Source organism: Pipistrellus hanaki (genome assembly GCF_964339955.1).
Source record: "Pipistrellus hanaki genome assembly, chromosome: X".
NCBI lineage: Eukaryota > Metazoa > Chordata > Mammalia > Chiroptera > Vespertilionidae > Pipistrellus > Pipistrellus hanaki.
Window position 1 is genome coordinate 54,750,595 of NC_140524.1, and position 19,808 is coordinate 54,770,402.

Sequence of the window (19,808 nt, forward strand, 5' to 3'; positions counted from 1 at the left end):
ATACCCCGAGGAAGGAAAAAGAATCTAGGCCCAGGAATCACAGAGAGTCCAAAATAAGCTGAACCAAAAGAGATCCAAATCAAGACATATTTTAATTAAAATGGCAGCATTTATGATAAAGAGAGATTCTTGAAGGCAATAAGAGAAAAACCACCAGTTACAGATAAGGTAAAACCCATGAGGTTTTCAGCAGAAATTTTGCAGGCCAGAAGAAAGTGGCTGGATATATTTATAATGTTGAAAGCAAAGAGCCTATAATCTAGAGTACTCTTCCTAGCAAGGTTATCATTCACATTTGAAGGGGAGAAAGACAGAGTTTTTCAGGTAACTAAATACTAAAGGAGCTTATAACCAGTAAATTTGTTTTATAAGAAATGTAAAAGGGTTAGTCAAATGGAAAACATCAGGACAAAACCATAAATAAAGAAAAGATATGAAAGAAAAAAATCTCACTGATAAAATCAAATATAACATAGGTGATCAGCCACTTAAAAATAAAGCTAATATAAAGGATAAAAAAAAAGCAAAACCAATTATAACTACAATGAGAAGTTAGGGGATGCACAAGACAAAATGATCTTAAATATGATTACAACAGCATATTATTACAAAAAAAAAAAACAAAAAAAAAAAACCCTTACAAACTAATTCTCTGAGAGATTGGCAGCAATTTAAAAAAGGACAAGAAAGGATTTAACCCTTTCAGAAGGAATTAAGGCACTGGGAAGGCATTTGAGCATTCTATATTGGCCCCTCTTGCCCTTTTGGCCAAGAGGGACCCTCTTTTCAGAATCCAATTGCCCACAGCAGTTGCCTGAGCTTTCTGTTCATGCTGAGGCTGAAACCTCGTGGTGGCTGGTACTATGGATCTGTCTCTCACCCAATGGTGTGAGTTGGGCACTCCGTAGAGAAAAAACCTGAGTCCTCTGAGATATGTGATCAGTGCTGGGCCTGCCAGCAGGTAAGGGGATTCCAAGACAGGAGCTGAGTGAGGAGGCCCCAGGGACATAGGCTACCAAAGAGATAGAACTGAACCTCGAATCACCCTGCTTGGTCCTGGAGGATGGCTGGTTAGCCAGAGACGGGTATGATTCCTCAGGGAAGGAACAACCTAAGACAGGCACAGTCACAGAGGGCCCATAAGGAGAGAAAGTGGAGATAAACAGAGGTGGGGCACAGACCCTCACCACTCCAACCTTGCAGGGACCTGAACCCTCACCCCTTCTGAGGGAGGTCTCCTGCTCCCATGGCTTCTTCACTTTCCATGCCCAGCTCAGATCGGGACCCAGGTAACAGATAGAGACTTGGCCCATTTCAGTATGAGACCCAGGTAACAGACAGAGACTTGGCCAACAGCAGCTGCCCAATATCTAAATCCAGCCTAGCACTAGGAATGCTCTGGGCTTTCTAAAGAATGCAAATAATCCTTTCTACTAATATTTACAGGGTGAACTAATATTGTTGTTAGAGTATTAAAGTTGACAGTAGTCTCAAAAGAACTGGTGGCCCAGAAAGAAACTCACTACAGACTGATTCATATGCCTTTCAGCATAACGATTATTGCTTGTCTCATTTTTGATTCTTATAAGTATATTTCCAGTAGGACATGATCTCACTCATCTAGGGGAAATGGTGAACAACATAGACTGATGAACAAGAACAGACCCAGAGATAAGGAGCCATGGGTCAGACTGTTGGACCTCAAAGGGAGGGTGGGGATAAAAGGGAGAGATCAATCAAAGGACTTATGAGCATACATATGAGCATAACCAGTGGTCAAGGACAATAGGGGGCGGGGGCATGAGTGGGGGAATGAGGGCAAATATGTGATACCTTAATCAATAAAGAAATAAAAAAAAGTTGACAGTAAAATAGTAATCAAGTTTTCAGGTTAATTTAAATTGGCTAATAGAAATAAGTGAATATCCAAGAAAATTTAAGTGTACTGGATAAAAAGCTGTTCCTAACGTATTAACTAAAATTTCTCTTGGTAGTGCATCTCACGGTAAAATGCTTAACATGAAATGAACCTAAAGCAGTCTTATTTTTGTGAAAAAACTAAAAAATTTAAAGTTATAAAGACTGCATTACAAAATTTACAAAAACATCCTTAAAAAAAAAAAAAGGGGGATAGTAGGGTAATATTATGTAAGGAAAAATATCCTGTAAGTAAATTACATTTAGAAAATTTTTACTGCAAAAAATTAATTGTCATTTGTAATGCTAACAAACAAGACACCCATGAAAATTACACATGGTGTCAAAATAAGCCAAAGGAAAATCATTTGGGCAAAATTAAAAAGGACCCCAAGTCAGTTTTATAGAAAAGATTTCTTTATTAACTTTTGGTCAAGAATATGTTTGTATATTTTCAGTAAACTACTCCAAAACCATGTGGATTTCTGCAACAAAGAGTTGTCAGGTCTGCCCCAACCACGAAGAGAAAAGGAAAAACAGTCCAGAGATGGAGAATGCTGACAACGCCTTGCCATGCTAACATTCAGCAGCTGTGCATCGCTGAAGGATGCCCAGGACCAAACCAGAAAGGGTTGGACTTGCATTGCCACCATCTGTCCATCATGCAGATATCATTGCTGACATACACACATAAGGAACTATTTGACATCGAAACTGGGTCTCAGAACTGTTGGACATTGAAATTGGGACTTTTTTTTGTTATTATGTGTTTATTTCTAGTCTGCAGTTGCAAGATTTTTAAAAGAAAAAAAATGCGGAAAAATAGATACGGAGGCAGAGAACCATTGAACAGACTGTCAAACTACAGCGGGAAGGCAGGGGAGGTTGTGGGGTTGCTGTAAGAGATCAATCAAAGGACTTGTATGCATACATATAAATATAACCAATGGATACAAGACACTGGGGAGGGGGGGTGAGGTGAAGGCATATGCAGCAGGGTAGGGGAGGCTGGGGGAGGTCAAGTGGAGGGAAAGGAGACATATGTATTACTATTTGTAATACTTCAAATAAAAAATAATTGGTAAAAAACAAAGGGTGAAGGGGGGAGTAAAAAGGTAGTGTTTAAAAATGCATTCAAACTTAAACATCTATCATTTAAAAATGAAATTTTTATATTTAAATAAAAATATATGATCCTCATGGTGTCTACAAAACAAACACCTTCAGAAGATACACACACACACACACACACACACACACACACAATTAATGAGAATGAAATTAAAACAAAACACTAAATAAAACCAGCAAACCTCAAGGGAAAAAATTAAAAGAATAGGAAACAGAAAAGAATTAAACAAATAATTAAAAATCAATTCACAAAGTTGCAATAAGTACATATCTATCAATAATTCCTTCAAATGTAAATGAACTAAAGGCTCTAATAAAAGGACATAAAGTGGCTGAATGGATAACAACAACACATCTACACTGAGTGATCAGATTATTATGATCTCTGAAAGCATAATAATATATATAATATATATATATATATATATATATATATATATATATATATATATATATATATAATATTATTATATAGGATATACACTGAATGGCCAGATTATTATGTGTTCTGAGATCCTAATAATCTGGCCACTCAGTGTATATGCTGCCTAAAAGAGATTCATTTCATATAAAAAAGCACTCACAGACTAAAAGTGAAAGTATGAAAAAGGTACTTAGTGAAAACAGAAACAAAAAGCTGATGTAGTAACACTCATGTCTGACAAAATCAACTTAAAACAAGACCATAAAAATAGGTATGGAAGGTCTATAAATAATGGTAAAGAGGTCAATCTGAGAAGAAAATATAACATGTGTACTAGAAAATATAACATATGTAGTAGTAAAAAAACAGAAAACAAACAAACAAACAAAAAACAAAAAGAAACTGAACCACTCCCTTACAACATACCCAACATACCCAACATACCCAACATAGACGCACCTTAAAATATAAATCAAATATTAACAGACATTGAGGGAGAAATTGATAGTTAAGAATAATAGTAGGGGACTTTAATACACAACTTACATTAATAAACATAGCATTCTAACCAAAAAAATAAATAAGAAAACAATGGCATTAAACATTAAACTTATGAACTTAATAGATATATGCAGAACATTTCATCTGAAAACTACAGAATACACATTATTTTCAAGTGCATATAGAACATACTCCAGGATATATCATATTAACAAAACAAGTTTTAATAAATTCAAGAAGATGTAAATCATATCAACTTTTTCAACCAGAATGGTATAAAACTATATATATCAATTTCATGTATTGATAGATAACTGTAAAAAAAAAATACAAAAATGTGAAAACTAAGCAATATGATACTGAAAAACAAATGAGTCAGAGAAAATTAAAAACTGCCTGAGACAAATTCAAATGAAACACAATGTCCAAAAATGTACAGGATGCAGCAAAAGCATTTCAATAGGGGCCGAGCTCTACAAACAAGCAAACATATCTGAAATAAACAGTCTTTAAACTTAAAAGATCTAGAAAAAAAACAATAAATAAAACCAAAACTTAGTATAAGAAATGATAAAGTTCAGAGTGGAAGTAAACAAATAAAGTATGTTAAAAAATGGAAAATATAAATGAAATTAACAGCTGTTTTTTTTATAAGATAAACAAAATTGATAAACTTTCAGCCAGACTCATAAAGGGGAGAAAAGAGCACAAATAAATCAGAAATGAAAGAGATGCTATACTGACACCACAACATAAATACAATGGATGATAAGAGAATACAAAGAACAATTATAAACAAACCAATTGGACAACTTAGAAGAAAAAAATTCCTAGAAGCATGCAACTTTCTAAAATTTAACCAGTAGAGTCAGAAAATTTGAATAGATTTATTACTAGTAAAGAAATCATTGCTGCAAGGCAAGATGGAGGCCTGCAGGAAGGTAAGGAAGGAGAGTGTGTGAGACAGTGAGGGAGTGATAGAGGTGTGTATGGACGACTGTGGGTGTGTTTGTGTGAACAAAATTGAAACAGTTAGACCCTGAAGTTCTTCCAGGGGACTGCTAATCTGGGCAGTCATAGACAGCAAAACCCTGAGGCTGTTGCAAACATTCCAGAGAGGACACTGGCAGCACAGAAACCATGCCATTTTGAAGAACAGAACTGCTTGAGACTATGATCCTAGCCTTGCCACCACCAAGTCTGGTTTCAGAAGCAATCCAGGATCCTACAGCCACTCTGGTAGAAGACCTGCCACCACAACTGCAGACCCAGGGACACTAGGACTCCAGGCACCAGGCTGCAGAATTCTGTGAGTCACAAAACCAATCCCCATCCTCCGCTGGCCCCACTGAAGCAACATAGAAACTACCAGCAGCAAAATAAGGCTTTCTGCACACAGAAAGTGGAGACTGCCTGAAATTGAACCTTGTTGTCAGACAAGGGAAGTTTGTTTCCTGAGACTAGTCTCCTTGCCCAGCAAGGAGACTGAGCAGTATTTGGGCATAGCTGCTCATCCCTAGGGAGGTGGTCTTCTGTGATCAGATCCTGTGCCCACACAGGACAGGGAGAGAGCTCTGAACTTGAGCCTGGACTTGTGAACTCGAGGAATTTGTTTCCCTCCACCCCTCTCTGCACCCAGGCATGGAGACTGAGCAGAATTGGAGCCTAGCTACTCATCCCTAGGGGATGTAACTTCTTGTGACCAGATCCCACCCACACAGGGTAGGGAAACAGCGCTGAACTTGAGCCTGGACTTGCGAACTCTGGGAATTCTTTTTCCACGACTAGTCTCCATGGCCAGGCAGGAAGGCAGACCTGAATTTGAGCATAGGTGCAAGACCTTGGGGAGCTTGTTTTCTGTGACCAGATCCTATGCCCACACAAAGAAACAGCATTGAATTTGGGCCTGGGAGTGAAAGCCCAGGGAGTTTGTTTCCCATGATCAGACCCTGCACCTTAGCAGAGAGGCTATGGTAAATTTGAACCTGGATGTGTGGTCTCAGGGAGTTTGTTCCCCACAACCAGACCCTGTACCCACACAGGAAGTCATCAATGAATTTGAGCCTGGGTACATGGACACAGGGAGTTTGTTTTCCACAGTGCAAACCCATGTGAACAGAAGCCACACCCACACTGAAGAGCATTGCCACCTGACTTTGATTCAGGGCAAGCACACACAGAAGGCTGTTTACCATAGGGCAGAAATGGACCTCCTGCCATACAGTGTGACTGAGCAACCCGGTCTCCCGTGAAGATCAGGGATCCTGAATCTCCACACAAGCAACATTGACCACCAGTGACTAGACGTGCACCTGAGATCTCTGATTCCCAGTACATTCACACTAAGAGCCAGTAATTCCAATTATTGTCGCATGTGCACACAGGAACCTGATTCTCAATTTGAGGTAGCACCAAGAAACAGAGACTCTGATACTCTGATTCCTGACATGCAATCAAAGGTGACTTTGATTTTTGACACAAGTGGTGCAGGCAGGGTCTCTGATCTAGGTGCAACATGAGGCCACACTAAGTGCCTATGACTCTGACCCAGGGTGAGCTTGGTACATACCCACAGCAGCCACACGTTGTGGTGTCAGAGCTCTTCAATGACAATTGGGGGAAGCAGAACTCCCACTGCACACCATCCAGGCCCCTAAGACTCGACATCTGAACCTTCTGATAATAGTCAGAATGGAGAGACAACAAAGCAACCCCCAGAGGAAAGAAAAGGAGGGATCGCAAAGTAAGGAAATAAGTGAAACAGAAGCATGCAGCATGACAAAAAAGAATTCAGAGTAATGGTCATACAATTCATAAACCAGATGGATGAGACAATCAACAATCTATGCAAAAATCAGGAAGAAATGAAAAATTATATAGCTACAATCAAAAGCACCATGGAATGCTTCAACAGTAGACTAGAAGAACCAGAGGACCAAATTAGTGAGTTAGAAGATCAGGTACAGAAACAAGCTGAATTTGAACAGCAATTGGAGAAAAAAATTAAAAAGCAGGAGGAAAGCCTAAGGGAGTTTTGGAACAATATAAAATGAAGTAATGTAAGTGTAATAGGGCTTCCAGAAGGACAGGAAGAGTAACAGGATTAGAAAATCTATTTGAAGAAATAATGACAGAAAACTTCCTGGATATCAGGAAGGAAAAATTAATCAAGTACAAATAATGACAAGCAAGATGAATTCCAAAAGATCCACCACACCAAGACACGTCATAATTACAATGGCAATTGTTAACGACAAAGAGAGAATCTTAAAGGCTGCAAGAGAGAGACAGAGAGTTACCTACAAAGGATCCCCATCTGATTATCAAATGATTTTTCAACAAAGAAACATGAAGCTAGAAGTGAATGAAAGGAGAAATACAAAGTGATGCAAAGCAAGGGGCTGAATCCAAGAATACTCTATCCAGCACAACTATCAATCAAAATTGAAGGGGAAATCAGGAGCTTCACAGATATAAAAAGGCTAAGGGAGTTTATCACTACCAAACCAGGAATGCAAGAAATGTTAAAGGGAATGTTGAAAAAAAAAAAAGAAACAAAAAGATAAGAAGGAACACAGACACAAAAGTAGATATGACTACAAACAAGTATCATTCAATAATGACTTTAAATGTAAATGGACTAAATGAACGCTCCAATCAAAAGATGTTGAATGGATAAAAAAAAATGACCCATATGTATTCTGTCAATGAGAGACCTACCCCAGAACAAGGGACTCACACAGACTGAAAGTGAAGGGATGGGAAAATATATTTCAGACAAATGTAAATGGAAGAAAAAAAAGCTGTGGTAACAATACTTATGTCTGACAAAATAGACCTCAAAGTCAAGGCCATAACAAGAGATAATGAAGGCTACTTCATAATACTAAAGTGATCGATACAAGAGGATATAACCCTGGTAAACATATATGCACCCAATGCAGGAGCACCTAAATACATAAAAAATCTCCTGGAAGATATTAAGGGAGAGATCAACAACAATACAATCATAGTAGGGGACTTTAAGACACCACTGACATCACTTGGTAAATCTTCTAGATGAAAAATCAGCAAAGAAACAACAATTCTAAAGGACTCAATAGAACTGATGGACTTAATTGACATCTTCAGAACGTTTCACCCCAAAGCTGCAGAATATATGTTTTCGCAAGTGCACACGGGACATTTTCAAAATAGACCACATACTGGGTCACAAGCAAAGTCTCCCCAAATTCAAGAAGATATAAATCAAAATCATACCAATCGTCTTTTAAGACCACAATGGCATAATATTAGAAATAAACTACAATAAAAAGAATCCAAAAACACTTGTAAACTGACTAGCATGTTATTAAATATTGATTGGGTTACCAATAAGATCAAAGAAGAAATTAAAAACATCCTGAAAACTAATGATAATAAAAACATAACAATTCAAAACCTATGGGACACAATGAAAGCAGTCCTGAAAGGGAAGTTCATAGCTCTACAAGCCTACCTCAAAAAATAAGAAAAAATGGCAGTAAATCATCGAATGCTCCACCCCAAAGAAAGAGAGCAACAGGAAAAGCCCAGAGTGAGCAAAAGGAAGGAGATAAGAAAGATTACTGCAGAAATAAATGACAGAGAGACCAAAAAATTCCAAAAATACAAACAAAAAAAAAACAATGAAACCAAGAGGTGGTTCTTTGAAAGGATAAACAAGATTGATGAACTTCTAGCCAGGCTCACCAAGAAGCAGAGAGAGGACTCAAACAAAATCAGAAATGATAGAGGCAAAATAACAAAAGACCCCACAGAAATACAAAGGATTGTTAAAAATATTATGGACAACTCTATTCCAACGAACTATACAACCTGGAGGAAATGGACATATTCCTAGAAAAATACAACCCTCCAAAACTCAATCAGGAAGATTCCAAAAGATCTCAATAGGCCAATAACTATGGAAGAAATTTAACCAGCCATCATAAATCTTCCAGCAAACAAAAGCTCAGGCTCAGACAGCTTTACAGGGGAGTTATACCAAACATTCAAGGAAGAACTAAAACCTATCCTCCTCAAACTATTCCAGAAAATTCAAGAGGAAGGAATACTTCCAAGATCCTTCTATGAATCCAGCATCACCCTAATATCAAAATAAGATAAAGACAACACAATGAAAGAGAATTATAGGCCAATATCCCTCATTACCATAGATGCCAAAATCCTCAACAAAATTCTAGCAAATAAGGTTCAGCAGTAAATTAGGAAGATCAGACACCATAATCAAGTAGGATTTATACAAGAGATGCAAGGATGATACAATATCCACAAAACAATAAAATGTGATACATCTCATAAGCAAATTAGGGAGAAAAATCATATAGTCATATAAATTGATGAAGAAAAAGTATTTCTCAAAAATCCAAAAGGCTTTCTTGATAAAAACTCTCAGCAAGGTGGGAATAGAAGGAGCATACCTCAACATCACAAAAGCCTTATATGATAGTCCTACAGCCAGCATCAAACTCAATGGACAAAAATTAAAGTCATTTCCCCTAATAACAGGAATGAGACAAGTATAACTTCTCTCAACAATACTGTTCCACATAGTACTGGAAGTACTGGCCATTGCTATCAGACAAGAAATGAAAGGCATCCAAATTGGAAAAGAAGAAGAAAAATTGTCCTTATTCACAGACATGATACTGTACATAGAAAACCCTAAAGCAGGGGTCCTCAAACTTTTTAAAGTGGGGCCAGATCACGGTCCCTCAGAGAGCTGGAGGGCCGGGCTATATGAACTACTAATTCCTACTGTAACACCTCGGCTGCGCTCACTGCCCAGAAAACCTGGCGGGCTGGATCAGACTCCTCTGCGGGCCGCATGTAGCCCGCGGGCCTTAGTTTGAAGACCCCTGCCCTAAAGGCACCATCAAAAATTATTAGATGTAATAAATGAATTTGGCATTGTAGCAGGATACAAAATTAATGCAAAGAAATATATGGCATTTCTATACAACAATAGTGAACTTACAGAAAGAGAGACTCAAAAAGCAATCTCATTTACCATTGTACAAAATAAATAAATAAATAAAAGATACCTAGGAATAAACTTAACTAAAGAGGTAAAAGACATATATTCAAAAAAACTACAGGACACTGAAAAAAAAAAAGATAGAGAAAGATATAAACAAATGGTAGATCGTACCATGTTCATGGATTGGTAGAATCAACATAATTAAAATGTCCATTCTACCCAAGGCAATCTATAGATTCATTGAAATCCCCATTAAAATACCAATAGCATATTTCACAGACCTAGAAGGAACTCTCCAAAAATTCATCTGTAATATAAAAAGACCCTGAATAGTCACAGCAATCCTGAGAAAAAAGAACAAAGTAGGCGGGATCTCAATACCACATATCAAGTACTACAAAGCCACTGTTTTCCAAACAGCCTGGTATTGGCACAACAACAGACATATACATCAATGGAATAGAGTAGAGAACCCAGAAGTCCACCCAAACCACTATGCCCAATTAATATTTGTCAAAGGAGGCATGAACATACAATGGAGTCAAGACAGTCTCTTCAATAAATAGTGTTGGGAAAATTGGCCAGATACAATGGAATCAAGACAATCCCTTCATTAAATCGTGTTTGGAAAAATGGACAGATACATACAAAAAAATGAAACTAGACCACTAACTTACACCATACACAAAAATAAACACAAAATGGATAAAGGACTTTAACCTAAGATGGGAAACCACAAAAATACTAGAGGAATCCAAAGGCAGCAAAATTTCAGACATATGCTGAAGAAACTTCTTCACTGATACTGCTCCTATGGCAAAGGAAAATAAAGAGAAAACTAGCAAATGGGACTACATCAAAATAAAAAGTTTTTGCACAGCAAAAGAAACCATCAACAAAACAACAAAACCCACTACATGGGAGAAAATATTTGCCAATATTATCACTGATAAGGGTTTAATCTCCAACATTTACAGGGAACTCATACTACTCAACAAAAGGAAGATAAAAAATCCAATCACAAAATGGGCAACGAACCTAAATAGCAACTTTTCAAAAGAAGACAGAGGAAGGCCAGGAGACATATGAAAACATGCTCAAAGTCAGTAATTATCAGAGAGATGCAAATCAAAACGACAATGCGGTAACATCTCACACCTGTCAGAATGGCTATCATCAAGAAATCAACAAACGACAAGTGCTAGTGAGGATGCAAAGAAAAAAGAACGCTGGTGCACTGCTGGTAGGAATGCAGATTGGTGCAGCCACTATGAAGAAAAAATAAGAAAAAATATGGAGTTTCCTCAAAAACCTAAAAATGGAACTCCCATTTGTCCCAGTAATACCACTTCTAGGAATATATATCAAGAAGCTAGAAACATCAATCAGAAAGGATATTTCTTTATAACAGCACAATTTATCATAGCTAAGATTTGGAAACATCCTAAGTGGCCATCAACAGATGAGTGGATTAAAAAACTGTGGCACACTCTTCTCAAAACAGCCTGGTACTGGCACAAGAACAGACATATAGATCAATGGAATAGAATAGAGAATCCAGATATCAACCCAAATCACTGTGCTCAATTAATATTTGACAAAGGAGGCACCAGCATACAATGGAGTCAAGACAGTCTCTTCAATAAATAGTGTTGGGAAAACTGAACAGATACATGAAAAAGAATGAAAGTAGATCACCAACTTATACCATACACACACAAAAAAAACATCTCAAAATGGATACAGGACTTAAACATAAGACAGGAAACCATAAAAATACTAGAGGCATCCACAGGCAGCAAAATCTCAGACATATGCCAAAAGAACTTCTTCACTGATACTGCCCCTAGGGCAATGGAAGCTAAAGAGAAAATAAACAAATGGGACTACACCCAAATAAAAAGCTTTTTACAGCAAAAGAAAACATCAACAAAACAACAAGAAAGCCCACTGTATGGGAGAACATATTTGCAAATGTTATCACTGATCAAGGTTTAATCTCCAACATCTACAGACAGCTTATACTACTTAATAAAGGAAGATAAATGAGCCAATTAAAAAATGGGCAATGGATCTAAATAGAATCTTCTCAAAAGAAGACAGAAGGAAGTCCAAGAGGCACATGAAAACATGCTCAAAGTCACTACATTATCTGAGAGATGCAAATCAAAACAACAATATGGTACAATCTCACACCTGTCAGAATGGCCAACATCAACAAATCAATAAAGGACAATTGTTGGAGAGGTTGCAGAGAAAAAGGAACCCTCGTGCACTGCTGGTGGGAATGCAGACTGGTGCAACCACTGTGGAGAACAGTATGGAGCTTCCTCAAAAAACTGAAAATGGAATTCCCATTTGATCCAGTAATCCCTCTCCTAGGAATATACCCCAAGAAACTAAAAACACCAATCAGAAAGGATATATGCACCCCGATGTTCATAGCAGCACAATTTACAATAGCTAGGGTTTGGAAACAGCCTAGGTGCCCATCAGCAGATGATTGGATCAAAAAACAATGGTACATCTAAACAATGGAATATTATGCTGCCATAAAAAAGAAGGAATTCTCATCATTTGCAGCAACCTGGATGGAATTGGAGAACATCATGCTGAGTGAAATAAGCCAGTCAATGAAAGAGAAACACCACATGACCTCACTCATTTAAGGATAATAAAGAACATTATAAACTAATGAACCAAAAGATAGATATAGAGACTGTAAAGCAACAAGCAGACTGTCAAATTACAGTGGGGAGGGTAGGGAGATCTTGGGAAGATAAGAAATCAACCAAAAGACTTGTATACATGCATATAAGTACAACCAATGGACACAAAACTCTGGGGAGGGAGGGCATGTATGGGGGGGTGATTGTATATGTACACAGATAATAATTTAATTTAAAAAAGAGTATATAAGAAGGGGAAAAAGAGGAAAACAAAAAAAAAATAAATACATAAATAAAATAAAATAAAATAAAATAAAACTGTGGCACATCTACACAATGGAATACTACGCTGCACAAAAAAAGAAGGAATTCCTACCATTTGCAACAACAAGGAATGGAACTGGAGAGCATTATGCTAAATGAAATAAGCCAGTCAGAGTATCACATGATCTCACTTATGTGTGGAACATAATGAACAACATAAATAAAAGCAGTTCCAGATACAGAGAACCATTCATCAGACTATCAAACCTTGGAGGAAAGCTAGGGGAGGGTGGGGATAAGGAGAGAGATTAACCAAAGGACTTGCCTGCATGCATATGGGCCTAACCAATGGACACAGACAATGGGGAGGTGAGGGCATGAGGGAGGTTAATGTGTCTTTATTCCAACAAATGGAATAAAGACACATATGTAACAACTTAATTAATAAACTAATTTGAAAAAATAAAATAAAATATTAAATAAAAAACCATTGACTTAACAAAAATAAAAATACAGGCTACAGTGATGAAGTCTACCAAACCTTTAATGAAAATTGTATACTTATTGTTTTAAAATATTCCAAAAAGTAGAGGAGGATGGAATGTTTTCAAACACATTCTCCAGGGCCAACATTACCCTGAAACCAATAGCAGGCAAAGACTCCACAAAAATAAATAAATAAATAAATAAATAAATAAATAAATAAATAATCAAATAAACAAACAAACAAATAAAATCAATGGTTAATATTCCTGATGTACATATTTGCAAAAAATATCACAGAATATTAGCAAATTAAATTAAAAAATACATAAAAATTATCACACAACATGATCAAGTGTGATTTATTCCAGGTATGTAAATACGGTTCAATATCTGTAAATGAGTCAATGAGAAACACAACATAAAAAAAATAAAAATTATATGATCATCTCAATAGATGCAGGAAAAGCATTTGGAAAATCTACATATATTTATTATTTAAAAGAAAACTATCAACGTAGGGGTTATACAGTGAACATACCTCAACATAATAAGGGCTATATATGAGAAACCAACAGTTAACATCATACTCATGGGAAAGCTTAAATACTTTCCTCTAAGATAAGAACAAGACAAGGATTCCCAATTTCACCTTTCAAAAAAAAAACCCAAACAAACAAAAAACATGGTATTGTAAGTCTTAGCCATAGGAATCAGATAGGAAAAATAAATAAAAGTCATCCAGATTAGAAAAAAAAATAAAGCCATTACTATTTGCAAGTGTCATATCCTATATAATAAAAGTTCAGCGACTGAATAGCTGGACAACCAGAATGATCAGTTGACCAGTCTTTATGATGCCCACTGACCACCAGGGAGCAGATGCTCAACACAGGAGCTGTCCCATGGTGGTCCTTGTGCTTCCACAGTGGGAGCACATCTTAGCTGACCAGGATTAGCAGCTTCTTCTGCTTGGCTGACCGGGATGAGCTGAGCTCCCACAGCAGGAACAGCTGCTTAGAGGGCGGGTCCACAGCCACTTGGCTGATGGATTAGTGACTGCTCCTGCAGCATGCCTATCCCCACAGGTCATGACCCTCACCAGTGCATGAATCCCATGCACCAAGCCCTTAGTTATATATTGAAAATACTAAGGACTTCACCCAAAAACTAATAAGTGAATTCAGTTAATTTGAAGGATATACATTTATAGGCAGAAACTGATTATATTTTATACTATATTAATAACAAATTATCAGAAGGATAATCTTTTCAATAAGTGCTATTGGGAAAACTTGACAAATACATTAAAAAAAATGAAACTGAACAACTCCCTTACACTGTATATAAAAATGAACCCAAATGGTCTAAAGACATAAATGTAAGGCCTTAAACCATAAAACTACTCATAGAAGAAAATATAGATCATCAATACTTTGAGATTAGTCTTAGCATTATGTTTTTTGATGTCTTCTTAGCCAATGTCAGCAAAAGAAAAGATAAACAAATGGCATGACATCATACTAAAATGTTTCTACCAAGCAAAGGAAACCTTCAACAAAATGAGAAGACAACCTTCTAAATAGGAGAAGATATTTCCAAATGATATATCAGATAAGGATTTAATATCCAAAATGTATTAAACCTGTTAAAATTCCCCAGTAGCGCTTATTGAAAAGTCTATCCTTCTGATAATTTGTTATTAATATATAAAATGTAATCACTTTCTGTATATTAATTTGTATCCTTCGATTCATACAACTCAACATCAAAGAAAACAAATAATCCAATTAAAAAAAATAAAGATCCTGAATATATATATCACAATGGAATACTCAGCAACATTAAGAATGAAATATTACCATTTGCAGTATGGATGGACATAGAGCTGTGGTCAGCAAACTGTGGCTCATGAGCTACATGAGGCTCTTTGGCCCCTTGAGTGTGGCTCTTCCACAAAGTATCATGGCCTGGGTGAGTCTATTTTGAAGAAGTGGCGTTAGAAGAAGTTTAAGTTAAAAAATTTTGGCTCTTAAAAGAAATTTCAATCATTGTACTATTGATATATGGCTCTGTTGACTAATGAATTTGCCGACCTAGAGGATATTATACTAAGTGAAATAAGTCAGAGAAAAACAAATACCTTATTTGTTTTGCTTACTTATAGATTCTAAATAAATAAAACAAATGATCAAAAATATAAAATACACTCATATATACAGAGAACAAACCTTTGGCTTCTAGAAAGGAGTGGGGTGAAGGAATGGGTATAAAAGGTGAAAGAGAATAATAGGTATATACATCCAGTTATAAAATAAATAAGACATGGGCATGTAATGCACAACATAGGAAGTAAAGTCAATAGTATAATAACTTTGTAAGGTGACATATGTTTACTAGAATTACTGTGGTGATCACATTGTAAGCTATATAAATGACAAATCTCTATGTTGTACAACTGAAACTAACATATAAACTGTAACAAAACCTTTTTATAAATAAGCACATAATAAATTAATTAAATTGTGTCAAAGGAGTACTAAGGACTTTAAAGACTAAATGGAAAATGTTGTTATTTCACCCTGTAAATCTAATGTCCATTTGATATAACTACTGCTACCTGTATCAAATCATAAAGATAATAATTTTGAAATAAATTTGGCACACAATTCCTATTATCTATTACTAGAGGCCTGGTGCACAAATTTGTGCACCAGTTGCATCCTTCAACTTGACCTGTGGGATCAGGCAAAAACCAGCTTTCCGACATCCCCCAAGGGGTCCCAGATTGTGAGAGCGCACAGACCAGGCCGAGGGATTCCACCAGTGCACCATTGGGGCCAGGAAGAAACTCGGAAGGTTGGTCAGCTGGGGAGGGACCACAGAAAGGCTAAAGGGCATGTCCAGCTCATTTTACTCAGTCCTGATTGGCCAGACCCCAGCAGCAAGCTAACTTACAGGTTGAAGCATCTGCCCCCTGGTGGTTAGTGCATATCATAGCTACTGGTCAACCAGTCAACTGTCTGCCTCCTGGTGGTCGGTGCACATCATAGCGAGTGGTTGAGAGGCCTTAGTATATAATTGGCATATTACCCTTTGATTGCTTGAATGGCTGACTGGTGGACCAGATGCTTAGCATATTAGGCTTTTATTACATAGGATTATATAGGACTAGAGGCCTAGTGCACTGAATATGTGCATGGGGTGGGGTCCCCTCAGCCCAGCCTGCACCCTCTCCAATACAGGGCCCCTTGGGAATATCTGATTGCCCTCTCACAATCCTGGACCACTAGCTCCTAATCGCTCACCTGCCTGCTTGCCTATTCAGCCCTAACTGCCCCCCCCCGCCCCCCGCTAACGTGATTGCCCCTCACTGCCTCTGCATGCCAGGATGTCACTCCTAACTTCCCTCCCCTGCTGTCCTGGTCACCCCTTACTGCCCCCCTCTGCTGGCCTGGTTGCCCCCAACTTCCCCCCCACTGGCTTAGTTGCCCCTCACTGTGCTCCCTGCTGGCCTGGTTGCCCCAGACTACAATCCTCTGCTGGCCTGGTCACCCTTAACTGCTCCCCCCTGCTGGCCTGGTCACCCCCAACTGCCTCCTGCCTGCCTGGTCACCCTTCAGGACCCCCTTGTCAGCCTGTTCCACATAGCCTGATGTTCAGTCATTTGGTTATCCCTCACTAACCCCCCTGCAGGCCTAGTCATAGGCACCATCTTATGAGGGTGTGATGGTCAATTTGCATATTGCCTTTTTATTATATAGGATGAGGATTATCAAAAATATCCAAGAAATGCATGAGGAGTATTTATGTAATCAGGAGCAAGGTATAAGTTGGCAAAGCCTTCACAGAATTGTGTGAATACTTATTGTGCTATTACTCACAGATATGGATTTAAGGATGTGGGGTGCTTTAAGAGAAAATAACTCTATGATCCTCCCATTGATACAGATTAAACAATAATGTATCATTGCATCATTTTACATTTAAACATATTTCAGGAAAGATAAGTTAAGGATTGTTCTCAATTGCCTGCTTATTTAAAGGTAAAGTTTTCCTTATCTGTGGAGAACTATTCTCTACAAAGAGAATGTGAACAAGTAGCCTGAAAATTCACTGGAGGCAAAAGTGACAAAAATAAGCTGTTCTACTTTGAATTCAACATGGCAAGGATTCTTTGGCAAAGATAATAATGCTGGGTAAACTATAAGACTCAAGGAAAGAGGAAGACCAAATATGAAATGGATTCATTTCATAAAAGAAGCCCTAGGCAAGATTCTCCAGGGTTGTTGGCAAAAGGACATTGTGGACATCACATTCATAGAGTCACCAGGGGTTGGAGTCAACTCAAAAGCATGTAATACATACAGTCCAGAAGGAAAGAACACAGTGCAAGATGTGATGATTAATATCTGGAAAATATTGTATTTGTTTTGACATAGTAAACCAGAAGTATGTAATTATCTTCCCATCACATACCCCCTTCTAAATTTTTATTATGTAATACTTAACCTTGCTCCTGATCCTTCCTATTTCCACACCCATATTACACACAACTGAGTGTGTAATATATATATATATATATATATATATATATATATATATATATATATATATCCAAGTTCTATAAGTAAATGGACATTTATTCTTGTTTGAAAAGATGAGACTGGCTTATGAGAATTCTATTGGAGATAATTTTATAAATGTGACTTACCAATCCTTTTATGTTTGAGAATAGTTTGAATAGTGTTAGCTCTATATACATGTTTTTAAAGATTATGTAATTATAAAAATTACTGGTCTCTTTTTAATAGCATAGGTGTAGTTACTTTTTAATCTGTTCTATGGCAATTGTTCTTCCACTTTTCATTTGAATCAATTTTGGTAATTCCTATTTTGCTAGTAATTATCCATTTCCTCTAAGTTTTCATGTTGTTAAATAAGTAGATTGCTGAAGTATTTTTGAAATAATTTTCCTGTACATATTAATATTTAACAATGCACATACTATTTAAAAATTCAATCTCCACTTCTGAGAATAGAAATAAGAGCAATAATATAGGTGTCCCCAAAAAATGTATATACATTCTAACACCTGATAACTCACTTAATTTTGACTTCTTTTCAGTGTTAATAAACACTGACTTTATAATAATTTAAAGCAGTGTTTCTCAACCTTTCTAATGTTGTGACCCTTTAATACAGTTCCTCATGTTGTGATGACCCCCAACCATACAATTATTTTTGTTGCTATTTCATAACTGTAATTTTCCTACTGTTAATGAATCGTAATGTAAATATCTGTGTTTTCTGATGGTCTTAAGCTCTAGAGTAGCGGTTCTCAGCCTCGATCCACAGGTTGAGAACCACTGCTGTAGAGCCTAAGACCATCATAAAAACACATATATTTACATTAGCATTCATTAACAGTAGCAAAATTATAGTTATGAAGTAGCAACGAAAATAATTTTAAAGTGTATATACATTTTGGAGACAACCTGTATATAAAATTATGTAAATTAGGATGCTTATGATAGTATTGTGTGTTGTGAAGAAAACTAAAAGCAGCCTTAAAGCCCCAAAATAAATAAATGGCTTAACATATTTTCATTGTCATCTGAAAATATACATATATTAATGGGTAGAGGGTTTCAGTTTGGCAAGATAAAAGGAGTTCTGGAGATAAAAAATGATGTTGGTTGCACAATAATATAAATGTACTTATTGCTGCTGAATTGTATACTTCAAAATTGTTAAGAAGGTCAATTTTATATATATTTTACCATAATAAAAATTTGAAATTAAAATAAGGCAAATTTTTAAAAATTATTTTATTTTTTTGTTCCAGGTCAAGTGAATTGACTATAACTTAAAAATTTGTAATCAGAAAATGTACTATTTGTGTGTGCTGTGTGTGTATGCATTTTCCTTACATAAGACATATTCAGTAAACAGGCCTTAGTAGGGAAAAGATTTGTCTGAGACTATCTGCTAAGTAAGTGATACTCCTGTCTTATTTCAAGGCATTATAACAGGATATACTTTGATTCAACATCACATCTATCTATCTATCTATCTGTCGATCATCTATCTATCTCTGTGTGTGTGTGTGTGTGTGTGTGTGTGTGTGTGTGTGTGTAAAAGCCTGATTTGCAGAGCATCCCCTCAGAGTTTGACTGGGAGACTGGGAGTTTGATTGCTTGCTATGATGTATGTACACTGACCACCAGGGGTTGGCATGGAATGAAGGAAGGCTCCTGCTGGCAGTAGGAAGCCCAATCGGCCCTGATTGCCAGCCAGGCCTAAGGATTCTACCCATGAATGAATTTCATGCACTGGGCCTCTAGTATGCTATATAAAACTCTAAATAGACTGGGTTGTGAGCACATAAAAATTA

General features: G+C 36.9%; 1 long non-coding RNA gene across 2 annotated transcripts in view; it reads left to right on the forward strand.

Annotated features, from left to right (window-relative positions):
- The window catches only part of LOC311615238, a 1,780,830-nt gene that overhangs the window by 1,155,290 nt on the left and 605,732 nt on the right, over positions 1-19,808 (forward strand). The window lies entirely within an intron of this gene.